At 52.0% G+C, this 16,477-nt stretch overlaps 1 protein-coding gene across 1 annotated transcript in view; it reads right to left on the minus strand.

The window, feature by feature from the left end:
• UBE2E3 (ubiquitin conjugating enzyme E2 E3) overlaps nucleotides 1-16,477 on the minus strand; it is a 221,953-nt gene that overhangs the window by 121,997 nt on the left and 83,479 nt on the right. The gene's annotated exons all lie outside the window — the stretch shown is intronic.

A 16,477-nucleotide genomic window follows, 5' to 3' on the forward strand; every position in this document is an offset into this window, starting at 1 on the left:
AAAAACCAACACTGGTGCCATGAAACTAGAGCCCTGAAAGGGGATGACCTTAACCCTAGATATCGGTTCGTAGAATGGGGAGGATGGGTGGGGCGGTAAGGAATCTAATACTAACTACTGTTTCTTACAGATATAACGTTACCGAAGGTAAGTAACTTGTGCATCTGAAAGAAACAGGTGAGTTTTAGTTTCCTTACCTTAGAATAGATACCCCATCAATACCAACCCCGGTGGTGGGTCTGCGAACCAATAATCACACCAGAAAGTCCTGGAGGACGGAACGGCCAAAGAAGCCATCCCTCCGGACTTGGCTGTCCAGGCAGTAGTGTCTTTCGAACGTGTGCAGCGAGGCCCACATAGCTGCCTGACAGGTGTCCTGCAAGGGGACTCCCCGGCCCAGGGCAGTAGTAGCCACCGTGGCCCGAGTGGAATGGGCCCTTAGCCCAACAGGAGGCTCCTTCTTAGCCAAAGAGTAGCATGCCTTGATACACAAGACGACCCACCGAGAGATGGTCCGTTTGTGCACCGCCCATCCCTTCTTAGCGCCCACGTAACCAACAAAGAGTTTGTCATCCACCCAGAACTGGCGTATGCGATCCAAATAGAAAGAGCGCACATTTTGGGTCTAGACGGTGGAGCCGCTCTTCCTCTTTAGAGGGATGCGGAGGCGGAAAGAAGGTGGGCAAGGTGATGGACTGCCCGATGTGGAAGGCCGTGACTACCTTGGGCAGGAAAAAGGGTCTTGTCCGCAACACAACCTTGTCCGGATGGACAGAAAGGAAAGGAGGCTTGGATGAAAGAGCCTGGAGCTCACTCACTCTCCTGGCCGAGGTGATGGCAACCAGGAAATTAGTCTTAAGGGTAAGAAGACGGAGAGGACAGTTATGAAGTGGCTCGAAGGGAGCGCAAATCAGATAAGTTAGTACAAGGTTCAAGTCCCACTGAGGCATCACAAAAGGAACAGGGGGGAACATATGAGTGATGCCCTTGAAGAACCTATTTACAATCGGGGATTTGAACAAAGAAGGCTGATCAGGTAGCCTTAAGAAGGCGGAAAGGGCAGAAAGGTAGGCCTTGATAGTGCCCAGAGCAGAGCCCTGCTGGGCAAGAGAAAGAAGGAAGAGGAGAACCTCAGAAAGGGGGGGCAGAGAGTGGGTCCACAGCCTTTGCTGTGCACCATGCCACAAATCTGTTCCACCTGCAGGCGTATACCGACTTTGTGGAGCGACGCCTGGCTGCCAGAATCACATTACAAACTTCAGGAGGCAAGTCAAATGGCCTCAACTGTCGCCGCTCAATCTCCAAGTGTAGGAGAGTAGGGTCTGCTATCCTATGGTCACCCCAATTTTTGCTTTTTGCTTCACTGGTTTTCGACTTACTGAGGTTGTGGGCCTGCTAATCAGACCCCCAGCCTGCCGTTCTCTCTCTAAATTTATAATACATCTGCTATAGGTACATACCACAATTGGAAATGGACTCCTTGTCAGCCCCTGTACCATGCACTATAGGTGCTCAGGGCATAGGTGCCACCAAGGCCTACCAGGGGCTGAAGCATAGCTTTTGCCACCCCTGGCTGGTTCTTAAATTGACACAACTGGCTGATCACTCAGCTGGGGGCAAGTGGGTGTAATCACCCCTTGCTTAGATATAGTATACCTATATCTAAACCTATATCTGGACACATATAAACCTGTGAGCCACTCCTATGGAAGGCCTCATCAATCCTGGAGGCAGAGTGCGTGGTTTTATGTGAGATGGAGCTCTGGCATGAGCTGAGCCTGTCTGCAGCTGTCGGGAACAACTCCCTAAGCTGATCCGGGATAATGCCATACCATATACTCTTAAGCGCCTTATAATCCTCGCGGTTATATAGCAACTTTAGTTTGGCTTTATCAAAACATGTCGTGTAAGGTGTCACACGAATTGGAATACTACCCCCTCGCCAGTTCTGGCGACGGGGGTAGCATTCCACCCTTCTAGAGGGATAAGACATGTTACTTTACTGAAACGCGGTTGATTTAAAATGAGCCTCAGATCCACAAAATGGATGCCCCTGCCACAGACACGGGTCTGGCCTCCTGCTGCTGACCGAAACTCAGCAAATAGTGGCCTGGACAAAGGGTTTCCTGTCGCAGGGCGGTGTCAAACCACCCCAGACAGGAGATAGTGGATTGCAGCAGGGAGGTTTCAAAGAAACCAGACACTGCCTGGGGAGCACAAGGCTGCCCCTTGCATAATCCGGCCAAACCGGTTCTGGGGCCTTCCAGCCCCAGTCCCAGCGCGGCCTGGATCAAAGGAAAGGGGTGTAACCACCCCCTTCCTGGGTCCCACCCATAGGAGGGGACCTAGCAGGATGTCCAGCCCACCAGTTTCGAATAAGAGTGGGAGCAGTGCCAATGCAACTCAGATCATCCTGAAGAAACATAAGAAACGAATTCTGGACCCTTCGACATTCTACTCAACATAGAAGACTGAAGAATCTCCCTTGTGGTCAAGGAGTGACCACCCTGTTCAAACAGGCACCATCCAGCCCTCGACCCTTGCTTTGTTGCAGTTCCCGCCGGAACTCGAGCGACAGATCGACGAGATCAAGCTTGCCTGCCTTCTCCCAGCCCGATCCACAGTCCCTGCAGAGCTGAGACCAGTGGAGGCGACCGGAAGCGTGGGGCACGCCATCTTGAAAAGGCCACGAGACGCTGACCGTGCAGCCCACGAGTGATCCTCGAAGCTGTGCACCGGGGTTTGAGAAGCCCCCACCCCGAGCTACACTTGCACCAAAGCTACCCCCTCCACACTCGACGAGTGCTGCGTGGGGCCCTTCTGCTTGTGTTGGCTCGACGCGTTGGCCCGGTCACTTGCCAGCTGGCTTGTGGCCCCTGTGCCGACGAAACCTTGAATACGACTTGCTTTTCTGGTTGCACCAGATCTGCGCCAGCTCCTGTGAAAAGGAGCCCCCACTCTGACCCTCCTGGTTTGAGTGAGAAGCAATCTCCCGGTTCCGCGTGGATTGCTTTTGCCAAGTGCTGTTTGCTGCAATCTTGAAGCCGATGGTGCTGACGGCGAGAGCCTACGTGGGACAGATCGTGACCTGCTCCTGGACGTCGCAGATGCCCCAGAGCCCACGTGACAGCGGAGACAAGCCTCTCGACAACCACCTGATTGCGCCCGACATTGCCTGGTTCCGTCCTGGTTCCACCCTGGTCACTGCTGAGTGACCCAGACTCTGTCCCCTCTGCTTTCAGGTACTTTTCGACTTCGATCCACCCTTGGATCACACCGGACACTTCTGCTTCACATCGCCTGCAGCTTCTTCAGCTCCAAGCACCAAGATCCTGCGTGTCAAAACCCGACGCCACTTCGACCCTGTGCACCCACTTCCTGTGGGTGAGGTAACATTGCAACGCCGGTGTTCCTACATTGGTACACACCTCTAGGGTCTGTGTCTTAAGTTTTGTTCCTCTAGGTTCAGCGGAAGTATCTTTAAACTCACTTTGTGTAACTTTTACGCACCATTGACATTGCATTGGTGCAAGCCGCACTTTCCGTGCTGCACCCGAATTCCGTGGGCTACTCCCGACTTCAGCATTGCTAGTCCTGACTGCTCCCAGCGATTCCCTAGGCCCCAGGCCTAACCACTGTTCGTTTGGTATCTCTTATACCATTTTTTTAGTATATGGTTTGAGTGGCCACCGGCCCTCATCCAAAATTGTGCAACTTTGTATGTTATACTGTGCTTTTGATTTAACGCTTGTGCCCCTTTCCTCATAAAGAGTACTGGGTATTATTTTAGAAATAAACACATATATTTTTATAATATATACTTGTGTGGTGTCCTTTCATTTGATTACAGGATTGTATGTGGTAAAACAGCTCGCTTAACACAACCTCTTAAGTTAAGCCTTTAAGGCTGCTTAGTCCATGCTACCACTAGGATAGCTTGTCTAACAAGGTTGACTTACAACCAGACATCTTTGGGGTTTGTTTGGACTGATACCAAGTGGTTCCAGAATTGGAAACACTACATATCAGGCCAACTTCTCACATTGGTGTGCAGCGGTGCGGATTTGAGCTTGTTGTTTGTTTTACCATTGCAATCTTTATATCAAATTGAAAGATCACATCAAGTACCTTAGGTACATATAAATCAAAAGCTTAGCATATTAAGTTCTACTGAACTTAGTAGTTGTAGATTAAAGGGATTAGCACACCCTGACTACAACTCACTAGCAAGGTACAGTAGGAAAACACTTAGTGTAGGTAAGTGCACCACTTACACCTCACTAGCAGTCATGTCTGATACAGGTGGAGCCTCAGGCTCTGCTCCTGTAGCAGTTGACCCTACCAAGGAAACTTCCAGATATGACAACCTTAGCCACAAAGACCTGAGTGCCTTGTGCACAGCAAGGGGGCTAAAAAAGGGCAGAGGCCCTACCATTCCTTCCCTGATAGCTATCCTGGAAAAGGATGACTTAGATAAGGTGAGTCAGGCTCCCTTAGATTCAGGTGAGGGGATAAACTCCCCTGAGAATGAGGATCTTCCAGATGAAGAAGAAGAGGAGGAGGAAGAGGAAGAGGAAGGCTCAGATGTAGAAGAGCCTGAAGATCAGGATCAGAGGGTGACCCAGGTACAGGTTGGCAGGCTTAACCAGGCCAACCTAGACCTACATGGGAATGGAGAGGGCCAGCACCTCCCCAGATCACATAACCTAATTCTCCCAGGCAACAGGAGGGTGAGATCTCAATCAGGGGACTCTCATGTTTCTAGTGCCTCAAGAGAATCTCAAAGAGGGATGACTCCCTCCCAGAGAAAAGAGCATAGGGCCAGAATGAGGGCTGTCCAACTCCAAATAGAAAGGGAAGAGGTAGCCTTGGCTCAAGCTAAACATGCTTTAGCAAGAGAAAGAAAATTGTGTGGCTTAGATGCCACTGGTGGCAGCAAAGTTCCTAAAGAAAAAGACAGGGCCTATGACAATAGAAACCTGACAAAAACTGTGCCCCCCTACAAGGAAGGGGATGACATCCACAAATGGATGACTGCTCTTGAAAGGGCCTGCATGGTACAGCAGGTCCCGGAGGACCAGGGGCAGCAATTTTATGGTACTCCTTTTCTGAGAAAGGGAGGGATAGGCTCCTCACTGTTAGACCTGAGGATGCCAAAAACTACTCTGTCCTAAAGAGTGCTCTTATTGAAGGGTTTGGCCTAACCACTGAGCAATAGAGGTTGTTGTTCAGAGACACCCAAAAAGCACAGACTCAGGACTGGACTGATTTTGTTGATTGTGCCACTAAGGCTCTGGAGGGTTGGCTGCAGGGAAGTAAAGTCTCAGACTATACAGGATTGTACAATCTTATAATGAGAGAGCAAATCCTTAATAACTGTCAGAACCAGCTGTTGCATCAATACCTTGTTGACTCTGATTTGACCTCTCCCCAAGAATTGGGGAAGAAGGCAGACAAATGGGTCAGAACAAGGATTAAGCTGAAACCCCAGAACCATGGTGACCAGAAGAAAACAGACCAGAAGGGTGGGAATCAGAAAGATAAAGAAAAAGACCAGAAGTCTTCAGGGCCCCAAACTAGCAATAAGGAGGGGGGTTCCCAAAATGGAAACAAGAAAAAGAAGAATGATGGCCCAAAGAAACCTTGGTGTAATACCTGCAAATCAGTTTCACACTGGGGCAGTGAATGCACTAAGAAAAATCCAGTTCCTGCCACTGCAGCTCCTAAAGCAACTGCACCCCCTAGTACAGTCAGCAGTGGTAGTGCCCAACCTAAGGGGATAGTAGGGTTAACCTTGGGTACTGAGGTGGAATCTGGCCTAGTCAGAATCCCCACACAGGCAGTTCTCCTATATGATGTGGACTTATCTTTGACCACTGCAGTAAGCCCCAGTAACCTGGGCAAATATAGGCAGACTCCCTTAATCAATGAGAAACTGGCTCAGGCCTACAGGGACACTTGTGCCAGTGTCACTATGGTGACACCAGACTTTGTGGACCCTGGTCAGATTGTACTAGGTGAAAGTTACCTAGTGACCAATGCAAGCAACTCCACTACTTCCCATAGTGTGGCTGTTGTGAACTTCTCCTGGGGAGGGGTAGATGGCCTAAAGAAAGTTGTTGCGAGTGCAGACCTCCCAGTAGACTGTCTGTTAGGCAATGATCTTGAAAGCTCAGTTTGGTCAGAAGTGGAGTACAGGACTCATGCAGAAATGCTAGGGATTTCAGCTCATGTCCTTGCAGTGACAAGGTCTCAGGCTAAGAAGTGCCTTCCTGAACCAGTGGTGGATCTTGAAACAATAGACCAACCACAACCCAAGAGAAGGAGCAAGAGGGTTAAGGCTGTGCCTTCCCACTTGCCCCAGGTTGAGGATCAAGTTTCACAGGACTCTGATTCTGCAGTCCGAGAGGAGACTGTCTCAGAGGAGCTTGAACCTGACCAGGTTGAGTTTCTGGGGACAGGGGGACCCTCAAGGGCAGACCTGGGGCAGGCCCAATTAGATTGCCCTTCACTTGAACCCCTCAGACAGCAAGCTGCTGCTGAGGCTGCAGGGAATGCTCAAGGTACCCATAGAGTTTATTGGGATGAAGGACTCCTTTATTCAGAGGCTAGAGACCCCAAGCCTGGCACAACCAGGAGGTTGGTTATACCTTTGAAGTTTAGGGGTTTCCTTCTTACCTTGGCCCATGATATTCCCCTTGCAGGACACTTAGGCCAGAATAAGACTTGGGACAGGCTTGTTCCACACTTTCACTGGCCTCACATGTCAGAAAATGTCAAGGAGTTTTGTCGCTCCTGTGTCACTTGCCAAGCCAGTGGTAAGTCAGGTGGCACAACAAAGGCCCCCCTGATACCACTACCTGTGGTGGGGATACCCTTTGAAAGAGTTGGAATAGACATTGTGGGTCCCATGGATCCTCAAACAGCATCTGGGCACAGATTTATACTGGTGGTAGTGGATCATGCCACCAGGTACCCAGAGGCAATTCCCCTGAGGACCACCACAGCACCTGTGGTGGCAAAAGCCCTCATTGCAGTTTTCTCAAGAGTGGGCTTTCCAAAGGAGGTTCTTTCAGACAGAGGTACCAACTTTATGTCTGGATACTTAAAAGCCATGTGGAAAGAGTGTGGAGTAAACTATAAGTTTACCACACCCTACCATCCACAGTGCAATGGGCTTGTTGAAAGGTTCAACAAGACCCTAAAGGGAATGATAAAAGGGTTACCAGAGAAGCTTAGGCGGAAATGGGACATCCTTTTACCCTGCTTGCTCTTTGCTTACAGAGAGGTCCCACAGAAGGGGGTTGGCTACAGCCCTTTTGAACTTTTGTTTGGCCACCCTGTGAGGGGTCCATTGAGTTTGGTGAAGGAAGGATGGGAGTTCTCTCAAAAAGCCTAAACTAGACATTGTGGACTATGTACTTGGTCTCCGCTCCAGGATGGCTGAATACATGGAGAGAGCATCCAAAAACGTTGAGGCCAGTCAAGAATTACAGAAAGCTTGGCATGACCAAAAGGCTGTTCTGGTTGAGTTCCAGCCAGGGCAGAAGGTGTGGGTGTTGGACCCAGTGGGCCCAGCAGCTCTCCAGGACAAATGGACTGGACCCTACCCTATCATTGAGAAAAAGGGAGAAGTCACCTATTTTGTTGACTTTGGCACCCCTAGGAGCCCCCACAGGGTGCTCCATGTAAATAGTTTGAAAGCATTTGTTGACAGGGAGGACATGAGTCTCCTCGTGGCCACAGATGGGGATCAGGACGAAGAGAGTGACCCTCTCCCAGACCTGCTTTCTCAGAACCCTGATGATGGTTCAGTTGGAGTAGCCTTGGCAGGCAGCCTCACTGAGCAGCAACAGGTGGACTGCAGACAGGTGTTGCAGGCCCACAGACATATGTTTCCACTCACACCCAGCCAGACTAATTGGTGCACCCATGAGGTGGACACTGGTGACAGTCTGCCTGTGAAGAATAAGATCTACAGGGAACCTGACCATGTCAGGGATTGTATAAAGGCTGAGGTACAAAAGATGTTGGAGCTTGGAGTGATTGAGCCATCAGAGAGCCCATGGGCTAGCCCAGTGGTCCATGTGCCAAAACCTCATACCAACGATGGGAAGAGAGAAATGAGGTTTTGTGTGGACTACAGAGGTCTCAATGCTGTCACTAGGACAGATGCACATCCCATTTCAAGAGTAGATGAGCTCATTGATAAATTGGCTTCTGCCAAGTTTCTGAGCACATTTGATTTGACAGCTGGCTACTGGCAAATCAGACTAGCTGAAGAGTCAAAAGCCAAAACAGCATTCTCTACCCCTAGTGGGCATTATCAGTTTGTGGTAATGCCCTTTGGTTTGAAGAATGCACCTGCCACCTTCCAAAGGTTGGTGAATCAAGTCCTTGCTGGGTTGGATGACTTTTGTGCAGCATATCTAGATGATATTGCTGTCTTTAGCTCCACCTGGGAGGATCACCTGATCCACCTGAAGAAGGTTCTGGAGGCCATGCAAAAGGCAGGCCTGACTATCAAGGCTACCAAGTGCCAGATAGGGCAGAGCAAGGTTGTGTACTTGGGCCACCTAGTAGGTGGGGGTCAAGTTCAACCACTGGAGAGCAAGATCCAGACCATACAGGACTGGGCTCCTCCAACTACCCAGACACAAGTCAGAGCCTTCTTGGGCCTGACTGGGTATTACAGAAAATTTGTAAAGAACTATGGGTCCATTGTGACACCATTGAATGACTTGACATCCAAGAAGATGCCCAAAAAGGTTCAGTGGACAGTTAGCTGTCAAAAGGCATTTGATGACCTGAAGAAAGCCATGTGCTCTGCACCTATCCTGAAGAGTCCTGACTACTCCAAACAGTTCATTGTACAGACAGATGCTTCTGAGTTGGGGGTGGGAGCTGTGCTTTCACAACTTAATCAAGATGGTCAAGACCAGCCCATTGCTTTTATTAGCAGAAGGCTGACCCCCAGGGAGAAACGTTGGTCAGCTATTGAGAGGGAGGCCTTTGCTGTGGTTTGGGCCCTGAAGAAGTTGAGGCCATACTTGTTTGGTACTCACTTCCTAATTCAGACAGACCATAAGCCCCTCTTGTGGCTAAATCTGATGAAGGGTGAAAATCCCAAACTGCTCAGGTGGTCCATTTCCCTACAGGGGATGGACTTTACAGTGGAGCACCGCCCAGGGACTGACCATGGTAATGCAGATGGTCTCTCCAGGTACTTCCACTTAGAACATGAAGACTTATCTGGTCAAGGTTAAGTTTAATGTCCCTGCATTTGGTGGGGGGGGGGGGGGGGGTTGTGTAGGAGAGTAGGGTCTGCTATCCTATGGTCACCCCAATTTTTGCTTTTTGCTTCACTGGTTTTCGACTTACTGAGGCTGTGGGCCTGCTAATCAGACCCCCAGCCTGCTGTTCTCTCTCTAAATTTATAATACATGTGCTATAGGTACATACCACAATTGGAAATGGACTCCTTGTCAGCCCCTGTACCATGCACTATAGGTGCTCAGGGCATAGGTGCCACCAAGGCCTACCAGGGGCTGAAGCATAGCTTTTGCCACCCCTGGCTGGTTCTTAAATTGACGCAACTGGCTGATCACTCAGCTGGGGCCAAGTGGGTGTAATCACCCCTTGCTTAGATATAGTATACCTATATCTAAACCTATATCTGGACACATATAAACCTGTGAGCCACTCCTATGGAAGGCCTCATCAATCCTGGAGGCAGAGTGCATGGTTTTATGTGAGATGGAGCTCTGGCATGAGCTGAGCCTGTCTGCAGCTGTCGGGAACAACTCCCTAAGCTGATCCGGAATAATGCCATGCCATATACTCTTAAGCGCCTTATAATCCTCGCGGTTATATAGCAACTTTGGTTTGGCTTTATCAAAACATGTTGTGTAAGGTGTCACACGAATTGGAATACTACCCCCTCGCCAGTTCTGGCGACGGGGGTAGCATTCCACCCTTCTAGAGGGATAAGACATGTTACTTTACTGAAACGCGGTTGATTTAAAATGAGCCTCAGATCCACAAAATGGATGCCCCTGCCACAGACACGGGTCTGGCCTCCTGCTGCTGACCGAAACTCAGCAAATGGTGGCCTGGACAAAGGGTTTCCTGTCGCAGGGCGGTGTCAAACCACCCCAGACAGGAGATAGTGGATTGCAGCAGGGAGGTTTCAAAGAAACCAGACACTGCCTGGGGAGCACAAGGCTGCCCCTTGCATAATCCGGCCAAACCGGTTCTGGGGCCTTCCAGCCCCAGTCCCAGCGCGCCCTGGATCAAAGGAAAGGGGTGTAACCACCCCCTTCCTGGGTCCCACCCATAGGAGGGGACCTAGCAGGATGTCCAACCCACCAGATTCGAATAAGAGTGGGAGCAGTGCCAATGCAACTCAGACCATCCTGAAGAAACATAAGAAACAAATTCTGGACCCTTCGACATTCTACTCAACATAGAAGACTGAAGAATCTCCCTTGTGGTCAAGGAGTGACCACCCTGTTCAAACAGGCACCATCCAGCCCTCGACCCTTGTTTTGTTGCAGTTCCCGCCGGAACTCGAGCGACAGAGATCGACGAGATCAAGCTTGCCTGCCTTCTCCCAGCCCGATCCACAGTCCCTGCAGAGCTGAGACCAGTGGAGGCGACCGGAAGCGTGGGGCACCCCATCTTGAAAAGGCCACAAGACGCTGACCATGCAGCCCACGAGTGATCCTCGAAGCTGTGCACCGGGGTTTGAGAAGCCCCCACCCGAGCTACACTTGCACCAGAGCTACCCCCTCCACACTCGACGAGTGCTGCGTGGGGCCCTTCTGCTTGTGTTGGCTCGTCGCGTTGGCCCGGTCACTTGCCAGCTGGCTTGTGGCCCCTGTGCCGACGAAACCTTGAATACGACTTGCTTTTCTGGTTGCTCCAGATCTGCGCCAGCTCCTGTGAAAAGGAGCCCCCACTCTGACCCTCCTGGTTTGAGTGAGAAGCAATCTCCCGGTTCCGCGTGGATTGCTTTTGCCAAGTGCTGTTTCCTGCAATCTTGAAGCCGACGGTGCTGACGGCGAGAGCCTACGTGGGACAGATCGTGACCTGCTCCTGGACGTCGCAGATGCCCCAGAGCCCACGTGACAGCGGAGAGAAGCCTCTCGACAACCACCTGATTGCGCCCGACATTGCCTGGTTCCGTCCTGGTTCCACCCTGGTCACTGCTGAGTGACCCAGACTCTGTCCCCTCTGCTTTCAGGTACTTTTCGACTTCGATCCACCCTTGGATCACACCGGACACTTCTGCTTCACATCGCCTGCAGCTACTTCAGCTCCAAGCACCAAGATCCTGCGTGTCAAAACCCGACGCCACTTCGACCCTGTGCACCGACTTCCTGTGGGTGAGGTAACATTGCAACGCCGGTGTTCCTACATTGGTACACACCTCTAGGGTCTGTGTCTTAAGTTTTGTTCCTCTAGGTTCAGCGGAAGTATCTTTAAACTCACTTTGTGTAACTTTTACGCACCATTGACATTGCATTGGTGCAAGCCGCACTTTCCGTGCTGCACTCGAATTCCGTGGGCTACTCCCGACTTCAGCATTGCTAGTCCTGACTGCTCCCAGCGATTCCCTAGGCCCTAGGCCTAACCACTGTTCGTTTGGTATCTCTTATACCATTTTTTTAGTATATGGTTTGAGTGGCCACCGGCCCTCATCCAAAATTGTGCAACTTTGTATGTTATACTGTGCTTTTGATTTAACGCTTGTGCCCCTTTCCTCATAAAGAGTACTGGGGATTATTTTAGAAATAAACACATATTTTTATAATATATACTTGTGTGGTGTCCTTTCATTTGATTACAGGATTGTATGTGGTAAAACAGCTCGCTTAACACGACCTCTTAAGTTAAGCCTTTAAGGCTGCTTAGTCCATGCTACCACTAGGATAGCTTGTCTAACAAGGTTGACTTACAACCAGACATCTTTGGGGTTTGTTTGGACTGATACCAAGTGGTTCCAGAATTGGAAACACTACATATCAGGCCAACTTCTCACACCAAGCATGGAGGTGGAGACAGGACAGGTTCGGGTGGAGGACCGTCCCCTGCTGCTGCGAAAGAAGGTCCTCCTGAAGAGGCAGATTAATCGGGGGATCGACTGAAATGATGAGTAGCTCAGGATACCAGTACCTTCGTGCCCAGTCCAGAGCCACAAGGATGACTTGGGCCCGGTCACGCTTGATCTTCTTCAGCACTCTGGGCAGAAGTGGTATAGGTGGAAAGGCGTACAACAGACCGCAACTCCACTCGCGACCAAAAGCGTCTCCGAGCGAGTGCCGCCTTGGAAACCTCGGTGGCGAATAGATCTAACCAAGGCTCTCCCCATCGCTGAAAGAGGCATTGCGCCACGTCCGAGCACAGATGCCATTCGTGATCCATCATGCACCGTCGGCTGACTTCGTCCGCACTGGCGTTCAGAGAACCTGGCAGGTCTTGAACCACCAGGGTCACACCCTGATGTTCCAGCCACTGCCAGAGGCACAGAGCCTCCTGGCATAGGGTCCACGACCCCACCCCGCCCTGTTTGTTGCAGCACTACATGGGGGTGGTGTTTTCCCGGCGCCGCAGGTCCCCGCTGGATCCGGTTCTGGATCCTGGTCGTCGCCGGTCGACCTTACGACCTCGCCGACGCCGACCCCTAGGGTGTCTCTTCCGGCGACGCCTCCGGGCGGCGCCGTCCCCAATCCCAACCTCGATTCGGGTCCGGTGGCGGACCGGCGCCGCTCTCGACGCCAATGAGAGATTTCTACTTCTATGACCCGGCCCCATCCTTTGGCCATGAGTTTCAGGAGATGGATGGCGAGGGGGATTGGGAGGGGTCTGAGGACCCTCTGGCACAGGAGTGCCAGTCTTATCAGGACTGGACCGGTGAGCTAGGGGAGGCCAATGGTCTGGACACCTCGCCAGACACTGTTGTCTCCCCTCCTACCGTGGCTACGGAGGAGGGGGCTGCCGAGGGTGCTGCCTATAGTGTGGTGCTAACGCGGGCAGCCAAGACCTTGGGCCTGAAGCTCCCCGTCGCGGCCGTGAGGACTAACCTCCTCACTGAGATCCTTAAACGGCAGGAAAGCTCGGCTGAGGCTCTCCTGCCGTTTAATGAGGCCTTGTCCGACGTTCTTCTGGGCACTTGGTCCAAGCCGCTACAGGTCAGCCTGTAGATAGGAACGTGGCCAGACGCCACTGCCCGGCTCCGGGCGACCCTTGCTTCCTGTCCACCCACCCCACCCCCGAGAGCCTTGTCATCCAGGCCTCTAACTCCCAGACCGCATTCCCGACGGCTCCCCCCGATCGGGAATCCAAGAGGTAGGAGCAATACGGTAAAAAGGTATTCCCCTCCCTGAGTTTGGGGTTGATGTCCGTCAACACTGTGTGCCTCTTGGGCCGTTACTCCCACTCTCTGTGGGGCACGGTCGCGGACGTGCTGCCACAATGTCCGGAGGAGGCCCGGACTAAACTTGCCCAGCCCTTGCGGAGGGTCGAGATGCGGCACGGTATTCCATCCGGTGTGGGCTGGATACCACGGACTCACTGGCCAGAGCGATGGCGGCGATTCGTTGCCACGCCTGGTTGAGGTCCGCCAACTTTTCGGCTGATGTCCAAAACACCCTTATGGGCATGCCGTTTGATGGCCGTCGCCTCTTTGGCGAAAAGGCAGACCATGCGCTTGAGCGCTTTAAGGACTCCAGGGCTACGGCCAGGTCCTTGGGCCGCTCGGCCCCGCGACAGTAAACGGCTGCCTTTCGCTCCTTCCGTGGCCAAGGAAGGGGCGCCCCCACACGTCCTGCCAGCCACGGGTCGCAGACTACCATCCAGCGAGGTGGCGGACGTGGAAACCGCTGTGGCGGCGGTCGGGGACAACGGCGAGGCCAGTCCACACCTGCCCCTGCAGCATCCGCCTCAAAACCCTCCTAGTCCGAGCTTTCAGACCCATGTGACGCCAGTGGGGGCAGGGTTCGCCATCACCTCCTCCACTGGTGCACTGTCACATCGGACAGATGGGTGCTGCAAATCGTCCGAAGGGGCTATTCCCTCCCCTTCGAGGCGACCCCGCCAGTCATGCCACAGCAGTACCACCCCGTGTCGGGGGGATCACATGACACTTCTACAAGAGGAAGTTACGGCCCTCTTGGCCAAGGGGGCCATCGGGCGCGTTCCTTGGCCAGAAGTAGGGTGTGGTTGTTACTCCCACTACTTTCTGGTACCCAAGAAGGGCAAAGGGGGCCTACGCCCTATCTTGGACCTGTGTCAACGGCTTCCCCCGGAAGGAGAAGTTCAAGATGCTGACACTGGCTCAGGTCTTAGCTGCCCTGGACCCGGGAGACTGGATGGTAGCTTTGGACTTGCAGGACGCTTATTTCCACATCCCCGTCCAGCCGGCCCACCGGCGCTACCTGCGGTTCACGGTAGGCCACGAGCACTTTCAGTTTACCGTGCTCCCCTTCGGCCTTACCAGCACCCCACGGGTGTTCACGAAGGTGATGCCGGTGGTCGCAGCTCATCTGCGCGGGTTAGGGGTTTCAGTCTTCCCCTACCTCGACGACTGGTTGTTGATGGCGGGCTCGCCCCAGACAGTCGTCCGCCACCTCCAGACTACGACCGACCTCCTGCACCAGCTGGGGTTTTCCATCAATGTGCCAAAGTCACACCTGTGTCCCTCTCAGAAGCTCCTCTTCATCAACGCAGTTCTCGACTCAGCGCGGTTTCGGGTTTATCCTCCCGAACAGCGGGTTCGGGATATTCAGGCTCTGATTCCGATCTTGCAGCCTTTATCCCGGGTCTCGGTTAGGTTGACGCTGCGGCTTCTGGAGCTGATGGCCTCCTGCATCCTTCTGGTGCATCACGCCCGGTGGCGGATGCGGGCTCTGCAGTGGGACCTGAAGTTTCAGTGGGCCCAGCATCAGGGTAACCTGTCCGACCATGTCCTGATCTCGGAGGTCACTGCGACACAGCTGCAGTGGTGGCTCACGGACCGCAACTGGGTCAGCGGCAGATCCCACTCCCTACCCCAACCGGAGCAAGTAGTTGTGATGGGCGGGTCCCTCCAAGGTTGGGGGGGGCCACATGGGAAAGGCGGAGATCTGAAGCCTCTGGTCTCCGGCGGAGTCCTGCCTCCACATCAACCTTCTGGAGCTGCGGGCGATTCGTCTTGCACTGAAGTCATTCCTCCCCTCTGTCCGGGGGAGTGCAGTGCAGGTGCCAAAAGCGGTACAAAAGGGGGAGGTGATGGAAACCGGTCCTCGGAAGCTTGTTTCCGGTCCAGGGAAGACATGGCTTGGCAGTTCCGGCTGGACTGTTCCCATGAGGCACAGGGTCAGACTGATTTGCATATAGCCATGTCTGAACTGGGTGGCAGAGTGGGCTAAAGAACGGTGATGGATTAAACGCAGATCTTTTGACTGGGTGTGAGTGTTTGATTGATTCAGATGCTCCGGCCATCACCACCCCCTTTTGTACCGCTTTTGGCCGCCATAAGTGTGGCAGGGTATGCTCAGATGTAAGTCCCTTGCTCACTTTGCCACTGGATTCAAGCAAGCCGGGCTGAAGATGGCTGGAATGCCAGAAACCGGTCCTCGGAAGCTTGTTTCCGGTCCAGGGAAGACATGGCTTGGCAGTTCCGGCTGGACTGTTCCCATGAGGCACAGGGTCAGACTGATTTGCATATAGCCATGTCTGAACTGGGGTGGCAGAGTGGGCTAAAGAACAGTGATTGATTAAACCCAGATCTTTTGACTGGGTGTGAGTGTTTGATTGATTCAGATGCTCCGTCCATCACCACCCCCTTTTGTACAAGCCACTGAACAAGGCTGCTGGGCTGATCTGTTTATTATGAATAGTTGAGCGAAACAGCAGCAGGCCCAATGCATTGAACTGCAAAAATCATATGAAAAAAGGCATTCAAGGGTGATTTCTCATTACACTGGTCTTGAAGGCTGTAGACCGATTTCTTATTACAAGAAATCTCACAGATTACCATGCCATGCAAGGATTGTTTGTTGCTTTCACCCTGTGACAAAGCATACAGGTTGTATATTTGCACTTTGATAACTTGTTAACCCTGTTACAAAGGGTTGAATATTGCTTTGCCAATTGTAATTTTGTCTATACTTAATTAATGCCTACAGACTCAATTCAGGTGCAAGACGAACAATTGTTACTTACCTGTAAACAGGTGGTTCTCCAGTATTGGTGTCTTTCATAGATTCACATGCTTAAATATTCCCCGTCGTGGGAGTCCCACGGTAAATAAAATAGCAATAACATACTCATAATATGTATATGTAAAACATAACACATGAAATACACATTAGAAAAAAGGCAGAAAAAGCCTAGACATAATTCCACATAGGAATACATGAAGAGAGAAAAGACACTTGTAGTCTATTCCTGTCACTATGTTGGTCCAAACTGTAGCCAATCAGGCGCCAGCCGC

The sequence above is a fragment of the Lissotriton vulgaris genome, chromosome 2_1 (genome assembly GCF_964263255.1).
Source record: "Lissotriton vulgaris chromosome 2_1, aLisVul1.2, whole genome shotgun sequence".
Classification (NCBI taxonomy): domain Eukaryota; kingdom Metazoa; phylum Chordata; class Amphibia; order Caudata; family Salamandridae; genus Lissotriton; species Lissotriton vulgaris.